The following is a 14,858-nucleotide window of genomic DNA, read 5'->3' as shown; positions in this document are numbered from 1 at the left end:
GCCTGCGGCGGCGCGTCACTTCCGGGACGGGGGAGGGCGGGCGCGGGCGCCCCTGCAGGCCCGCCCCCCCGCCCCCCACAGGTCCGCCCTCCGCACGCACGCCCCACCCCCGACCCCAGCACGCACGCCCCTCCTGCAGGCCCGCCCTCCGCACGCACGCCCCCTCCCCCTCCCCCGGCGCGCACGCCCCCCTGCAGGCCCGCCCTCCGCACGCACGCCCCCTCCCCCGACCCCGGCGCGCACGCCCCCCGCACGCACGCCCCCCTGCAGGCCCGCCCTCCGCACGCACGCCCCCCCGCCCCCCCGCAGGTCCGCTCTCCGCACGCACGCCCCACCCCCGACCCCAGCACGCACGCCCCCCCGCCGCCCCGCCCCCGGCACGCACGCCCCCCCCTTGCAGGCCCGCCCTCCGCATGCACGCCCCCCCGCCGCCCCTCCCACCCGCACGCACGCCCTCCCCTCAGGTCCGCCCGCCACTTGCACGCTCCCCCGCAGGCCCGCCCCCCTCCCCCGCGCATGCCCTCCCGCTGCAGACCCGCCTGCCGCGCGCACGACCCCTCGGGCCGGGCCCCCGCCCCCCGCCCCCCGCGCACGCCCCTCCCTCCGCCGGCCCCCCCGCCCCTGCAGCTCCGCGCTCCCGCCTGCACGGCGCACGCCCGGCCCGGGCAGCTCCTGCTTGCCCGCGCGGTGACCGGGCGAGGGCCCCGCTGCGCAGACGGGAGGCGGCGGCGACCCCGCGCCCTGGTCGAAGTGCGGGCGCCCGGGCAGTTGACGCTCGGCGACTGTTGGCCAGCGCGGGCCCGCGGGCGTCGGGGGGCGCGCTCCGGCCTCGGGTCGCGTCCGGTGGGGCGCGGCGGCCTCGGCGACGCTCGCGACCGCCCCGGACACCTGCCTCACCTGCAGGCCGGGGCGCCCTGTCGCCTGGAGTTGTCGTAAGGATGCAGGGAGGCAAGGCGCGCAAGTCACCCAGCAGAGTTTCTAGCCCCAGGTTCTCATTAAAGACACTTCTGAGGAGCCAGGACACACTTGGTACAAGAGGCTGCTTGAATAATTTAGCAGGAGGGACGCAGAGTCATTAATCAGCCGGACTGCTGAACAAAACCTCCAAGACATAGACGGCATATTCTATTTAACAGGAAACCAAAGGCGACTGTCTGAGTTACTTCTTGTTCCTGGCCATTTATTAGCTGTGTGACCTGCAGCGAGTTTCTTAACCTTTCTGAACCTCAGTGCCTTATATAAAATGAAGACGACAATGTGCATCGTTGCTGAGAAGATTAAATGAGATACAGGCTATAATGCGCTTAGCGCGTTACCTGGCACATAGCAGACGCCCAGTTAATGGTGATGTCATTTATTTTTGCCACCCCATTCTCCCTTAAACTGAATTCAGGGTAAAATTAATTGAATTCACTTGGGGAAATGTGATCCTGTCATCCCTTGGTAGGCTTTTGGAAGAGAATCATCACTTCCTTTGATTTCTAACCTCCTCCACCATAATACAGAGTAATTATAATACACAGAGGTATTTCTGTAAAAGCAACGCTACCAAAAGATAGCTTTTCTAAAATAATTTTACCAAAGCATGTAAACATGTTTTCGTTAAGAAATATGTGCTTTAAAAGGAGCATGCAGTGTCTGGGCTAGCGCAGTATCTGGGCTATATCAGGGGCTAGCACTCTTGGCCCATGATATAAATTTTTTTCTTGCAACAGCTTCCATTTTAAAAACCAAGAGGAAACAATCAGAGTTATTGAGGTGGGCTGTTTCAGACACAGCCTTTGGAAACAGTTGCTTATAGAACGTTTTCTTCTTGAAGCCCCACGCCAAGCACAGGGGGTGTGGAACTCTTGTGCGGCCTCCCCTGCTCTGCATGGACGCGCAGTGGCGTCTCATCAGCCTCAGGGGCTGGAGTTGTATCATAACCCTTTAGACTGAGCTGACAGGGTTGTCAACTGCAGTGTATTTTTGGAAAAGAGCCTACTTTGGGAGTTCTTAAATTAGTCGTAGCAAGTCTGTCTTCTTTTAAATTGGCTCTTTTTTTTAAACACAGTGCATGTTGACAGCAGAGAAACTAGAAGAAAAGTAAATTTCAGATTAGTGCACTGGGGGAAAAAGTTTGTTAATGTGGGTGGTTTTCCCACTCAGGATTCTATAAATACAGAATCTCTTTCCCTGGTTCCTCACACCACAGATGGTTCTGTTTTCGCAAACCCGGTGGTGGTTATGTTGGTCAACCAAAAAGACTGTGCTTTTTTGTTATCTTGTGTGGTCATTTTCCCACCAGATAGATGGCTTCCCAGTCTTGGCTGTAGCCACTCAGGGCTATCTCAAATAAAATTGGCAAATTTTATTTGTGTTCAAACGTATATTTTCTGCCTGACCTGCCCTAGATTATGTTTTTAGCCATTACAGTTGTCTCAGCCCTGCCACCTCTATTCCCCTAAGTTAATGACATTTCGTATCCCAGTAACACCTCGTTATGATCATTTCGTCTCAAGGCAACTTCCCCTTCCTTCTATTTCACTGCGACATCATTGCCCCAAGTTAGTATCCCTTTTCCCTAAAGAAATATTTCACGCAAGCACGGAGCCATCCGATGGCGTGTTACGTCTTCCAGCAGGTGAAATAGAGAGAGGTCCTTTAAGTTGGAGGGAGCACTGACAACCCCAGGTCGGGACAGGTGGGAAGCAAGCTGCAGCGTGACTGCGATGGAAGAAGAAAGGTCAGGGATTTCTGGGTTCTAGCCTTTCAGTCTCCTAAATGCACAACTGGAGTTTCCTGAGAAAACCCTTATAATGCTTCCTTTCTAACCCTCACTTTCAACATATTTAAAACATCTAGTGTGTGGTGGTTGGAGTAAACGAAAAAGACAGTTGATCAAACTATGCTTTGAGCTGTTGTTAAATGACTCCGTAGTTACCGCCTTTGTGGGGATTGACAGTTAGAGGAAAAGTTATCTTTGAAAATAAAATGCAGGCTATCTGTGTATTGAATTTGGCAGCGTTCGCGAACCCCACTACCTCTCAAGGCCCTAAAATTCACCAAAGACAGCCAGTGAAATGATGGTTAGAAATACCTCTTCACCAAGACTATTATTCTGGGCAAAGAAATTTCATCCTTGATAATGAGACATAATCAGAAGGTATTCAAGATCCAGAGGAAAACCCATGAAAAGGCCATAGAACAAGGCACTGTGGCCTCTAGACTGAGGAAAGCTCATGGCACATGTCAGCCCTCGCTGTGGCCTCCACAGCACACTGTTTTCTCAGAGATGACATGAGAAGATGTGAGCTACTGCAGTTATGTGCGTGGGGCTCAGCAGCTATCCAGGCCAGGAGTGACCTGTCACAAACACACCTCGGTAATAACTTCGTGTAATGGTCATCTTTGGAATCTATACCCAGTTACTTCTTTCCTCCTCTGCTAATATTTTTAACCTAAAATAATTTGATTTATCTTTGATAAACGTACTTTTTCTGGGCTTATGAAAATTGATGTGGAGTACATACTAGAGAAAGAGGAGGGAACTGATGGCTTTATTCCTAGCTGCCCTGTGGGAAAGAGGTAGCTTAGTTGACACAAGCTCATCAAGTCGACCGCGGGTATAACCGTATAAGATTCTGGTTGGTTTGACCAACGCCTTGTAGGATACATATTGCTCCGAATTTTAAGCCAGAAGTTTTGTTTCCACTCTTGTATATTTTATGATAACTGGCTGGAAAAAATTTCTTTTTCAATTACAATTAAATCACCAATGTATAATACTATGCTGTTTCCTACAGAAGAAATTTAGAGGCTTTGTTCTGTTTTCTAGGGATTTTCAGGCTTGGACCAGCGACACTGACACCCTCAGAGACCGTCGTTACTGTCCATGATTTCCATTGTTTTTAGAGTTCTTTCACATAGCCTCTTTTGATATTCTGTTGATATCGGCAAAGAATTCAGCTAAGGGTCCAGAAATGACCGGAAGGCGAGGTCAAGCTGACAAGTGGGGGGTAACTGCGCTCTCACGGGTTTCATGTTGTGGTGAGGAGGCATTGGGGAGGGAGCAAAGGCACCACCTCCCCCTGTGTTAAGGGACATTTCCTGAAAGGGGTGGAGTTTAAAGACTTGGTGTTAATTCGAAAATGTGTAATGCCAGCTTTTTTTCTTCCTTACTTTATTTATCCAGCTGCAAAACAAAGTTAGTTTTGCTGTGCTAGAGAACTGCTTGTGAGTTATATACCCAATTCGGAAGAGTGACACAGCCACCAGCTTCCCTCCTTCAGACTCTCAAGGGAAGGAGATGTGAATTCCGTCTGGGCCCACCACGTAAAGTAGGAAAATTGTTGGGTCTGTAGGGCTTTTTGTTTCTCCCTTCTTTCTCTCAGCTTCTCCCGGCTTCTCAGAAAATGCACCTGTGATGCTGTATCATTGAATATGCCTGGGAATCGATGCCAGTGGGAGGGCCCTAAAGAAGAAGGAGAATGGGGCCTCTCCTATGATGGAGAAGAATCCAGAGGCAAGGTTTCACAGAGCAGAGTCCTGGGTAGAGTTTGTTTGGAATGTCCCCCTCCCGCTGTGTGTGCACTTCGTCTTCATCTCTGTGCTTCCTCCCACCCCCACCCCAGCCCTCTCACTCAGCCTTATTTTTCTTCCTGTGCCTACTTTTCCTTTCCCTTTTTACCTCTATGCCTTAACCCTGCCAGTGACCCCCTTGAGAATTTATTAGCCATGATAGTGGCCCTTGGGCCCTGAGAAAATGTCATATCAAAAGATGCTTTGAAGTATTGACCCCGTGCTGAGCGCTGCACTAGATACTTTAGGAGAAACAGGGTGGTTAAGCTCCGTCTGTCCTCTTTAGAAGTTCCTGGTGAACAAGAGGGTAAACACCGATATGAGACAGGACGGGGTGTTGATCCAATAGGCACAAACCCCAGGTGCTGGGAGCAGGGAGTAGGGGGGCAGGAGGACCCTCAGGTTCCCCCCAGAGGACATGACTCCAGTGCTCCAGGGTGTGGAGGGTTTAGATGAAATCGGGGAGGGGATTTGTAGGGTTAGGGATGGCCTCCTCCCCTGCTCTGCCCCCCACCGCTATCTCCCACCCTAGGTCTCGGCTCCAAAGCCACCTCCTCCAGGGAGTCCCCCACGCCCCTCGGCTGGGTTTGGGACCTCCAGTGTCTCCCGTCATGTCCAGTACTGACGCTGTTTGTGACACTCACCACACTGACCTGAAATTTCTTGTTTGTCTCTTCAACCTTTTGGACCAGGTCCTTGAGAGAGGAGCCTAGGTCTCGTTCACCTTTGCAGGCCAGCTCGCGGCACTGTCCCCACCCCCAGAGCTGCTGATAAATGCTCACGGAATGACCAGGCCGTCCAGGTGAAGGGCACGGGGTAGCACAGCTCAGAGGCACAGACGTGCCTGACACAGAAGTGCGGTGTGACTGAAGCTCGGGCCGCCTCCCTCCACCGCCCCATGGGCTTGCCCCATCCACTGTCACCTCAAGTCTGAGCCTCTCGCCTCCCTGGCCTTCTGCTGGTAAACGTGGTTGAGTCTCACCCATCCTAAGAAGACGCCTCCTTTCAACTATCGACCCATCTTTTTCTCTCTTTCCTTCCCTTCAGTAGCAAACTCCAAAAAGTAATGGTTGCTGGGGCTGGCTCCATGGCCGAGTGGTTATGTTCGTGCACCCCGCTGCAGCGGCCCAGGGTTCGGATCCTGGGCGTGGCCATGGCACCGTTCGTCAGGCCACGTTGAGGCGGTGTCCCACATCCCACAACTAGAAGGACCTGCAACTAAGATATACAACTGTGTACAGGGCGGGGGGTGGGGAGATAAAGCAGAAAAAAAAAAAGAAAGATTGGCAACAGTTGTTAGCTCAGGTGCCAATCTTTAAAAAAAAAAAAGAACGTGGGCGAAGGATAGCCACTTTTAAAAAAAATAAATAAATAAAATAATGGTTGCCACTTGCTGCTTACACTTTCTCGCCTTCCACTCCCTCTGCAGTCTGCGCAGTACATCTACTGTCCCCACCATCGACTCTTCCCTGCCGAAGGCTACGGCCATCCTAAGCGCCAGATCTGACCTCCCCTTTCCAGGCATTATCCCATTCACCGTCTCCTGCTCATCCCCCAAGACCAGTCGAGACATGGCCCCTCAGGTAAATTTCCCCTGACCTCCAGAGCAGACCGGGTGCCCCTCTCTGGTCCCTGGCCTGAAACACAGTCCTCTCTTAGCGTCCGTGATCCTCCTTCTATCTCTCTGGCCAGTTTTGGTGTCTCTTGGTGCTTCTGTCCCACCAGCTCTGAAGAAAGGACTCTGACCTTGCCTCGGGGTTCTGTCTTGGGACTGTTGTCCCTCAATACACTCCCATTAGGGGCCTCATTCTCTCCAAGGCTTCATTCCCCACCCAAATGCCAATGACCTCCCTAACCTTTATTTCTGACCCTTAGTTCTCCCCTGAACTCTGGATCCATGTGTCCAATTTCCTACAGGATTTCCCCAGCCAATGTCCTCGTGATCCCTCCTTCTCAGAATATACAACTTGAACTCATTACCCATACCTGCCACCCAAACCAAATCCTTCCCAGTTTCAATTGAAAGCATTACCTGAACATCTGTCATCCCTAACCATTCCTTCTTCCTCACCCTCCACAGACAATTGGTCACCCTGGTCTGTTGTATCTAATCTCCAGAATATCTCACATCTGTCCCCTCCTCATGCCTGTGCCCAAGGCTCTCACTGTCTCTTGCTAGGACTTTGCAGTAGCCTTCTAACTTCTCTCCAGTCTCCAAGGATTCCTGCCCATCCTCCACAAGGAAACTTTCTGAAACACACATTCAATCACGGCACTCATCTGTGTTAGAGTGTCCAATGACTGATTGCTCTGCTGCTTCCAGGATAAAGTCCAAACTCTAGCTTGGCAGGCCTGAGAAGGGCAAGGTGTAAAGGCCATATCACCCTGCAATGTTCCGTGTTTTGATCTGTGACCCTTTACAGCCTAATCTCCAGCCTCACACACCACAGCCCCTCAAACACATCAGGCACTTCCAGGATTCCAGCCTTTTGTTTATGTAGCCCCCTCATCCCGGAATGTGTCCTCCATCCCATGGGATTCATTGAAAGTAAATATGGTGTCAGCCATCTTTGTCCACCCAGCGTCCCCCAGCCTGGTGCCTGGCATGTAATAGGTACTTGGTAAACATTGAATGGAGAACTCCCACCTCAAGGAAGGCCCAGCTCTCCAAGGTGACGTCTCTGCTGCTCCTGACCACTGCCCACTTCCACCCCCATTAGATGTGACGGCTCCTCCCAGCCTTCATTCCTTTAACGATATTCCATGAGTGCCTGCTCAGGACAGGCGCTGTGCTAGGAGCGAGGGCTACAGGACACTCCAGTCAGGGTGCTAGACTGACGAGTAAACGCTTACAGCCCTGAGGTAAATGCTGTGACGGGCTCCTGTCACACTTTCCTGCAGCGAAACTGACACGAAAAGCTGAATCACGACCACTATGACGCTGGGGAGTACGGTGTCTGGGGAGCGGGAGTGGGTTAGACGAGCCCAGTGTTCCGTGATGTGTTAGTCCATTGCGGCTGCTGTGACAAATACCACAGACTGCGCAGCCTATCAACAACAGGTGTGCACTTCTCATAGTCCTGGAGGCTGGAAGCCCAGATCGAGGCACCAGCCTGGCTGCGTTCTGGGGAGCGCCTGCTTCCTGGCTCACAGCCGAGGCCTTCCCTGCGTCCTCACGGGGTGGGAGGGGTGGCAGCTCTGTGGGTCTCTTTTACGGGAACACCAATCCCACTTCTGAAGGCTCCACCCTCCTGACTGATCGCCTCCCAAAGGCCCCACCTCCTAGCACCGTCAGCTTTTGCGGTTAGGATTTCAAGAGACGGATTTTGGGGGGACACCAGTGTTCAGACTGTCGCACGTGACAGCTGGATGTGCCGGCTGCACAGCAGGGCAACCGGCGAGAGAGCCCTTCTCCTGAGCAGGGGCCCGTCACTCCTGCACCTTCGTCATCTGCTCCCCTCTTTCTGTTCCCTGAGGACCATCTCCCTCTGCTGACACATTCTGCTTAGCTAGCTTTTTTTTCTTTTAGGTTTCAAATGAATTTATTTGCTCTGATAATGAAATTAAATCTCTGAGATCTTACTTGGTGGCAATCAATTGTTTAACATGAACATGAGAGGTTTCTTTCTTCAGTTACAGCAAATAGGTTATTCACAGAATCACATTATTCTTATCCCTTTATTGTTTTTTTTTTGTATTCATTTATTTATTGGATTTCAAAGTATTTTAAAGCAAGGATGAAACTATTATGAATATCTCATTATTATGCTCTTGTGCTGCCAGCATAACAAATGATTTCATCTTTTTTGACAAGATGGCATTCCTTGCTAAAGTTCAGATATAACCATGGTTGCTTTTATTTTTTTATTTAATTATTTTTGTGGAGGTCATATTGGCTTCTAACGGTGTGTGATTTCAGGGGTACATGATTATCTATCAGTGTCTGTGTAGACTGCATCATGAGTCTGCTTGGCTATCTTAAACAGTCTCCTGGTTTCTAATCAGACTCTGCCACCTCATCCTAGTTCTGTCTGTAACAGGAGCACAGCCTATCTCACACTCTGCTCTGTGTCACAGCCGTTTGTGACCCTGGGATGGGGCCTGGGTCTCTCTTGCCAAATGGAGCGCTTTATACACAACAGACCAACACATTTGGTTGGGCGAGCAGTCACACTTCCCTCTTTAGCCCCACTATCTGTGGCCACTGACCATTGTCCATAGCCTCGTATCAGAGCATCTCAGGGTGAGAAGGTGCTTGAAAATAATGTACACCAAGCACCCCTTAGTGCCGGACCTCCTCCCCGACCCTGCACCAACCCCTTGTCCAGCCCATGTTCTACTCACTCGTGCAGAGACCTCCCTGCCTCCCGAAGCAGCCCATTCGCCCTCTGACTATCGGGCGGGATCTGTATGCCTGTGAGCTTTGCCCAGCTCCGTTCCTTCCTCCACAGAACAGCCCTTTAAATAGCTGAAGGCTGTCTCCAGTCTCCTGAGGAGTCTCTTGGCCAAGCTGAACACATCCCCATTTCCCTCTCCCCTTCCTCACATGGTGGCGTTTCAGCTGTCTTCACCATCTTGCGCGTTGCCCTTGGAAGGCCCTTGATACTGGCCAGGTTGGACACAACACGGCTTTCTCTTTCGAGCTATTGACCCAAAGAGAACACTCAGTCATAAGTTTCATACAAGCAAAAAAGCAAAAAAGTTACATGTAAGGTTTGAAAATAGGCTGCTGGTTGCCTCGCTGCTCCAAACACCCTGCCACCCGCTCCACCCACGACACATCCCGACGTAACTGGGAAGGGCAGTCGGCGCGCGCTAAAAATGTTAATTTTGAAAAGATGCAAGTGCAACTGCTAGAAGTCTGTATTTTCAGAAGTTTTCTGTGAGCTCATTGAAGTTAAGGATTGGGCCAGCTCCAGCCATTCATCCCCCCAGACGTGTACAGTCTCGGCTTCTCCGGCATAGCATAGACAAGAGCGGTCTGGGCTGACCTCATGAAGCAATAAGGAGGTGAGGTCTGGGGGCCTGTCTGCCCTTCCTGTACCCCATCTCCCACTGTCCCCGGGGCCACCTCCTTCCCGTTTCAGGAACCAGACCATGCCAATTGTGCTTCTGCACGTCTCAGAAACTCATCGATCACAGAGCTCCAAGAAGGGTGGGACTATGTCTATCTTTTCACCCTGTGTCCTACCTTCCCCCATCAGAATTGCTCTTCAGAAAACATTTCATCGAGCTACTTATATTCTCGTATGAATTCATGTCAGTACATTATTTTCCCAGGGATATTCGCATCTTAAATGTTATTTCTAATTATGGTCTCCAGTTAAGGGAAGTCCAAGCCTCAGCTAAGAAGTGAACATGGGTGACGAGATGCGCAGTGGGAAGAAGCTTCCTTCTCGGGCTTTGGTTTTATCACCTGTAAACTGAGGGGCATCTGATCCCCAGCTCTGGCATCTGTGAGTCAATGATGTATTTGGTGTTAGTAAAACCTCATTGTTCCTCGTGGTTCTCCAGAGAAACAGAACCTGTAGGACGCACAGCTACAGAAGGAGGGTTATTGCAAGCAACTGGCTCACGCATTTATGGAGCCTGACCAGTCCCGGGATCTGCAGGGTGAGCTGGCAAGCTGGAGACCAAGAGGGCCAGTGGGGTAGCTCCAGTCTGAAGGCTGGCAGACTCAAGGCCCGGGAAGAGCCGATGGTTCAGTTTGAGCTCAAAGCCAGAAAAAATCTGGTGTCCCAATTCGAAGGCAGTCAGGAGGGAGGAATTCTTTTTTTTTTTTTAAAGATTGGCACCTGAGCTAACAACTGTTGCCAATCTTTTTTTTTTTTCCTGTTTTTCTCCCCAAATCCCCCCAGTACATAGTTGTATATTTTAGTTGTGGGTCTTTCTGGTTGTGGCATGTGGGATGCCGCCTCAGCATGACCTGACGAGCAGTGCCATGTCCGCGCCCAGCCTCTGAACCGGTGAAACCCTGGGCTGCAGAAGCGGAGCACGTGAACTTAACCACTTGGCCATGGGAGGGAGGAATTCTGTCCTACTCAGAAGAAGTCAGCTTTTTTTATTCTATTCAGACCTACAACTGATTGGATGAGGCCCACCCACGTTTGCTTTACTCAGTCTACCGATTTAAATGTTAATCTCATCCAAAAACACCTTCACAGACACCCCCAGAATAATGTTTGACCAAACGTCTGGGCACTCCATGGCCCAGTCAAGTTGACACATAAAACCATCACACTCATAGAGGTTAGACAACAGTCACTCAAAAGGCCTGGCCCTGGTGTGAACAAGAGAGCTGTCAGATGGGCAAGTGGAGCTCCTGCATGGGCAGGCAAGGCTGTCCCAGCTGGGTAACCCCATCTCTTCCCCTGCCCCTGCCCACCACCCCCACAACTTCTTTCCACTCACCCTTCACAACTTCAGTTGTTTTTCTTTTTTTTAATGTTTAAAAAAATCTTTAAAGCATTTTAAGAAAAATGTCCATAAAATTCATAGATATTAATAAATTAAATGAAATGTTTCGTTTTATAGCAAACTGAAACAAAAACCACAAACTCGTTAAAAAAAATCTGAAATCCCTCATCACTCACAGAGCAGTGCTAAATGGAATCTGAAGGTCGGAAGGAAGTCCCCCAGTAAACCACGTGATGCGCACAGGCCAGCGCGCCACCGCCAGCCGCCCAGCACTGGGAGCGGGCGTGTGGGGCTGGGGTTGTCCACCTGCTCAAGACGAAGATGGCCTTCGTTTGCCCATTCATTTTGCTTGCTCAATAATTCCTTTAATCAAGCAAGTGAATCTGTTGAACATCGACTCTGTGCACGTACAGATCTGCATTCGAGGCAATGCAAGGAGGATAAGATGCAGCTTTTGCCCTGAGGAACTTGGTGGGGGAGCCAATTGCAAAGTCCTGCGTGGGCTTCGGATCTCACTTTAGCATCATTTCTCCTGGGAGGCCCTCTCCAATGGCCCTCTGCCCCAGGCCTCATCCCAGATGGGGGTGGGGCCCCCCATGCAGTCCTCCAGCCCCGTGTCCCTCATCTCAGCACTGTCACACGTTCTGTAATTACTTTTGCGGATCTCCAAACCCTCACTGGTGAGGGACCTCCCAGAGGGTGGGGGCTGCTCCTATCTCTTCGGCTGCCACAGCTCTGGCACGTGTTGGCTGCTTCGTAAATGTTTGTGGAAAGAATTAGTAGGTGAATAAGTCAAATAAATTTTGTACATGAGTACCACGGGCGAGGAGGCTGCGAGGAGACTGAGGAAGAAGTGGTTAACCTCGGGGACCAGCGCAGGAGATGTTTAAGCTGAGAGGTGGAGAATAAACACAATTTCAGTGCACAGAGAAGAGACAGAGGGTTTTCCGTGACGGGGGGGGGGCGGCAAGTGCAAAGGCCTCAAAGCTCAAAAGAGCAGACTTTTGTTGAACGGTGGGGGGCAGCTCCTTGTGCCGATGCAGGGTTTGAGAGGCCACAGCACTAGGGCGGTGGTGGTGAAGGGGGTGACAAGGTGGATGGAGACGCGCGTGAGGGGCCGTGTGCAGGTGAGTCTCCTGAAGTCCCGGGCACCGAGCACGGGGCACGCAGCTCGGGCATTGGGGAGATCCCTCGGGAGGCCGCACAAGCAGAGGCCTTACGCTGGCAGCAGCGGCGGACGTGGAGACTAGAGAAAGGGAGATGGGTGTGGTGACCATATTAGTCCAGGAGAGAGGTGACACGACAGTGGCAGTGAGGTCAGCAATGGGGCACTCAACCTGCAGGAGGTTTAGGATGTGGAATCACTAAGACATGGGGTTTTCTTTATGACTAATGCACGAGACAGAGAAAACGTATGTGCGATCGATTAAAGTGCTCCTGTATTTCAAACGTGTCCATTAAGTCAAAAACCCTCTGAGCCTGTTTCGTAGAAGGAAATAACCTTTGTTCCTGTTTTAAAAATGTCCTCCTAGTAGTGGTTTTCTGCCCGTCCTTTGTGCTCCTATGTATTGTTGGCACTTGTCAAACTGCCTTGTACCATTAGAAATAGCTTTTCACTTGAGTGTGTCTTGTTTTCCCGTGAGGAAACCCAGCAGTCGGGGAGCAGGGCAGCGGCTACGCGTCCCCACTCCCCTCCTAGGCTCATGCCGCGGTGCCTGAGCCCTTCCAGGCCCCCCGCAAACGGTGATGGTTGATGGACTGATGGCTCGGTGCTCATCAGACGAGAAGGGTCAACAGTCCTCTGCTTTGAAAATATATACAACCTTGTTATTTTAGAATAATATTAGATGTACAGAAAAGCTTTAAAAACAGCGCTGAGGCTTCCTACATACGCCTCACCTCCAGCTTTTAAAATTGGTGATGGTAGAACAAAACAGCCTTGAGTCGGCGTGCCCGCGGGCAAGTCGCATCAGCTCAGCAGCCCTGTTTGGTGGCTGGTGAAGGGACCCAGGGTCGGCGGTGCCTGCATGCTGTCTACACGGCACTGTCACAGGTGACGGAAGAGGCCCGGCGAGGCGGCCTCCGGGTCTGGGCAGCAGCTGGTGCGGCTGCTCGCTGGCTGGCCCCCACCGTGCTTCCCTGAGCCTGGTCCCTGTCCAGGACCCAGGTCACAGCCCCACCTCAGCTGCCTGGTTTTTGTTGCCAGTGCCCAGGGGTAACATAGGGTCCGGCATTTGAGAAAGCAGACAAATTTGATGAAAAGGAGGGAAAGGGAGAGCATTAATCGGCAACTGTAAAGTGCCACACGGTGTACCGGGAGACGGGGCGCAGGGCCCAGAATCAGGGCGACCGAATTCTAGAGTTGTGTCTGTGTCGATGACCTACTAACTCCCAGGGTCCAGAAAGAGAATGACTTGTCAGAGGTCAAATGCTAGTAAGGGGCAGACTGGGGCCAAGGGACCCCATTGCCAAGGTCCCTGGCTGCCTCCTAATGTGTGTGGAGATCCAGTGACAGTGTTGGCTGTCAGAAAGTCTCGGCTTTGATCAGCCCTCCAGCCAACGGTGACAAAACTGCCAGGCCACTGTAATCAAATCTGACCCTGGAACCAAGGGCTCTTTCCCCAAGCGGCACAAGCAGCAACCCGAGATCCAAGCGGCCACCCCGAGGATGCTCCCACCCTGCTCTTCCTGAGGCCCCTTCCCACTGTCACCGGCTCTGCAGGGAGGGGCGCCCCAGGCCAGACATGCACAAGGATGGGGCACTGCCCACCTGACCCCACCCCAGCCCCCTGTCTCCAGTCCCTGGGCTCAGACCACGAGCCAGGCCCCGGGGCTCCAGCCCCCTTGGGAGACGGGCAGGATCCGGCATGATGGGGGCAGAGAGGGCTGCGGAGGAGGCTGACCACTCCTCTCTCCACCACAAAGATCCTATTTCCCCCTCCTCTAAACCCCATTTGTATCTTCGATTCGTGGTCTGCTTCCCACTTGCATCCTGCCCGATCCAATCACACACATTTGATTCACCCACGCTTGTGCCTTTCCACCTAAATTAAATGGTCCGTGAGGACACAGGCCAGATTGCCTTGTCCGAGCCCCAAGGGAGGCAACTCTGGAGCCCTCACTGCAGTGTCTCTGAGGCTGCTTGCCGTCTCCTCCTCCTCACTTACGTGTCTCTGAGGCTAAAGGACTCGCAGTGTCCTTTGTGACCCTGAAACAGCCGCCACAGTGGGGAGGAGGCCGCCGTGCCACCCAGGGAGAAAGTGCCACACGCCTGGTGGTCAGGCCCTAGGTGCTGGAGGCAGAAAGGCAACGTGAATGACTGACTGGTGGTTCTTTCTGCATGTTCTCGCATCACACTCCCCCCGCCGACACACACAAAAGCTTTAGGCCAGGCCTTTGGCTCTGTTTCAGTGTGGGAGAAATTAGAGAACTAAAATACAAATGTAGGTATACATAGACACACACACATACATAAAGTCTACTGTCTTGAACTTGAATTGGAAGTATCAATATAAACTCACAGTGTATTTACATTAAAACAATTTTTCCCTAGTTTTGTCCACTGAAAAGGCCTGAAACCAATGAGCAATCCAGTAACAAGCACTCCTAATGCCAATACTGTGGGCTCTAAATACCTCTCCCCACAGAAAGCAATCACAGAGCCTCAGAGGCAAGCGCTCATTCCAGGTGGGTGGCAGGACACATACAAGACGAGCCAGGACATCTAGTCATGCCAGAAAGCAAGGAAGCCTTCAAAGACCGTGTAGGATCTTGTCAAAAGGACTCAGAAATCAGCTTGAAGAGGGTCCCACTGGCTGAAGATGGGAGCAACCTGAGCATGAATACCCGCAAAGGGCTGAGCCACGTCAAATACGTTTAAA

Source organism: Equus asinus, chromosome 25 (genome assembly GCF_041296235.1).
Source record: "Equus asinus isolate D_3611 breed Donkey chromosome 25, EquAss-T2T_v2, whole genome shotgun sequence".
Lineage (NCBI taxonomy): Eukaryota > Metazoa > Chordata > Mammalia > Perissodactyla > Equidae > Equus > Equus asinus.
This window is presented reverse-complemented; position numbering follows the sequence as displayed.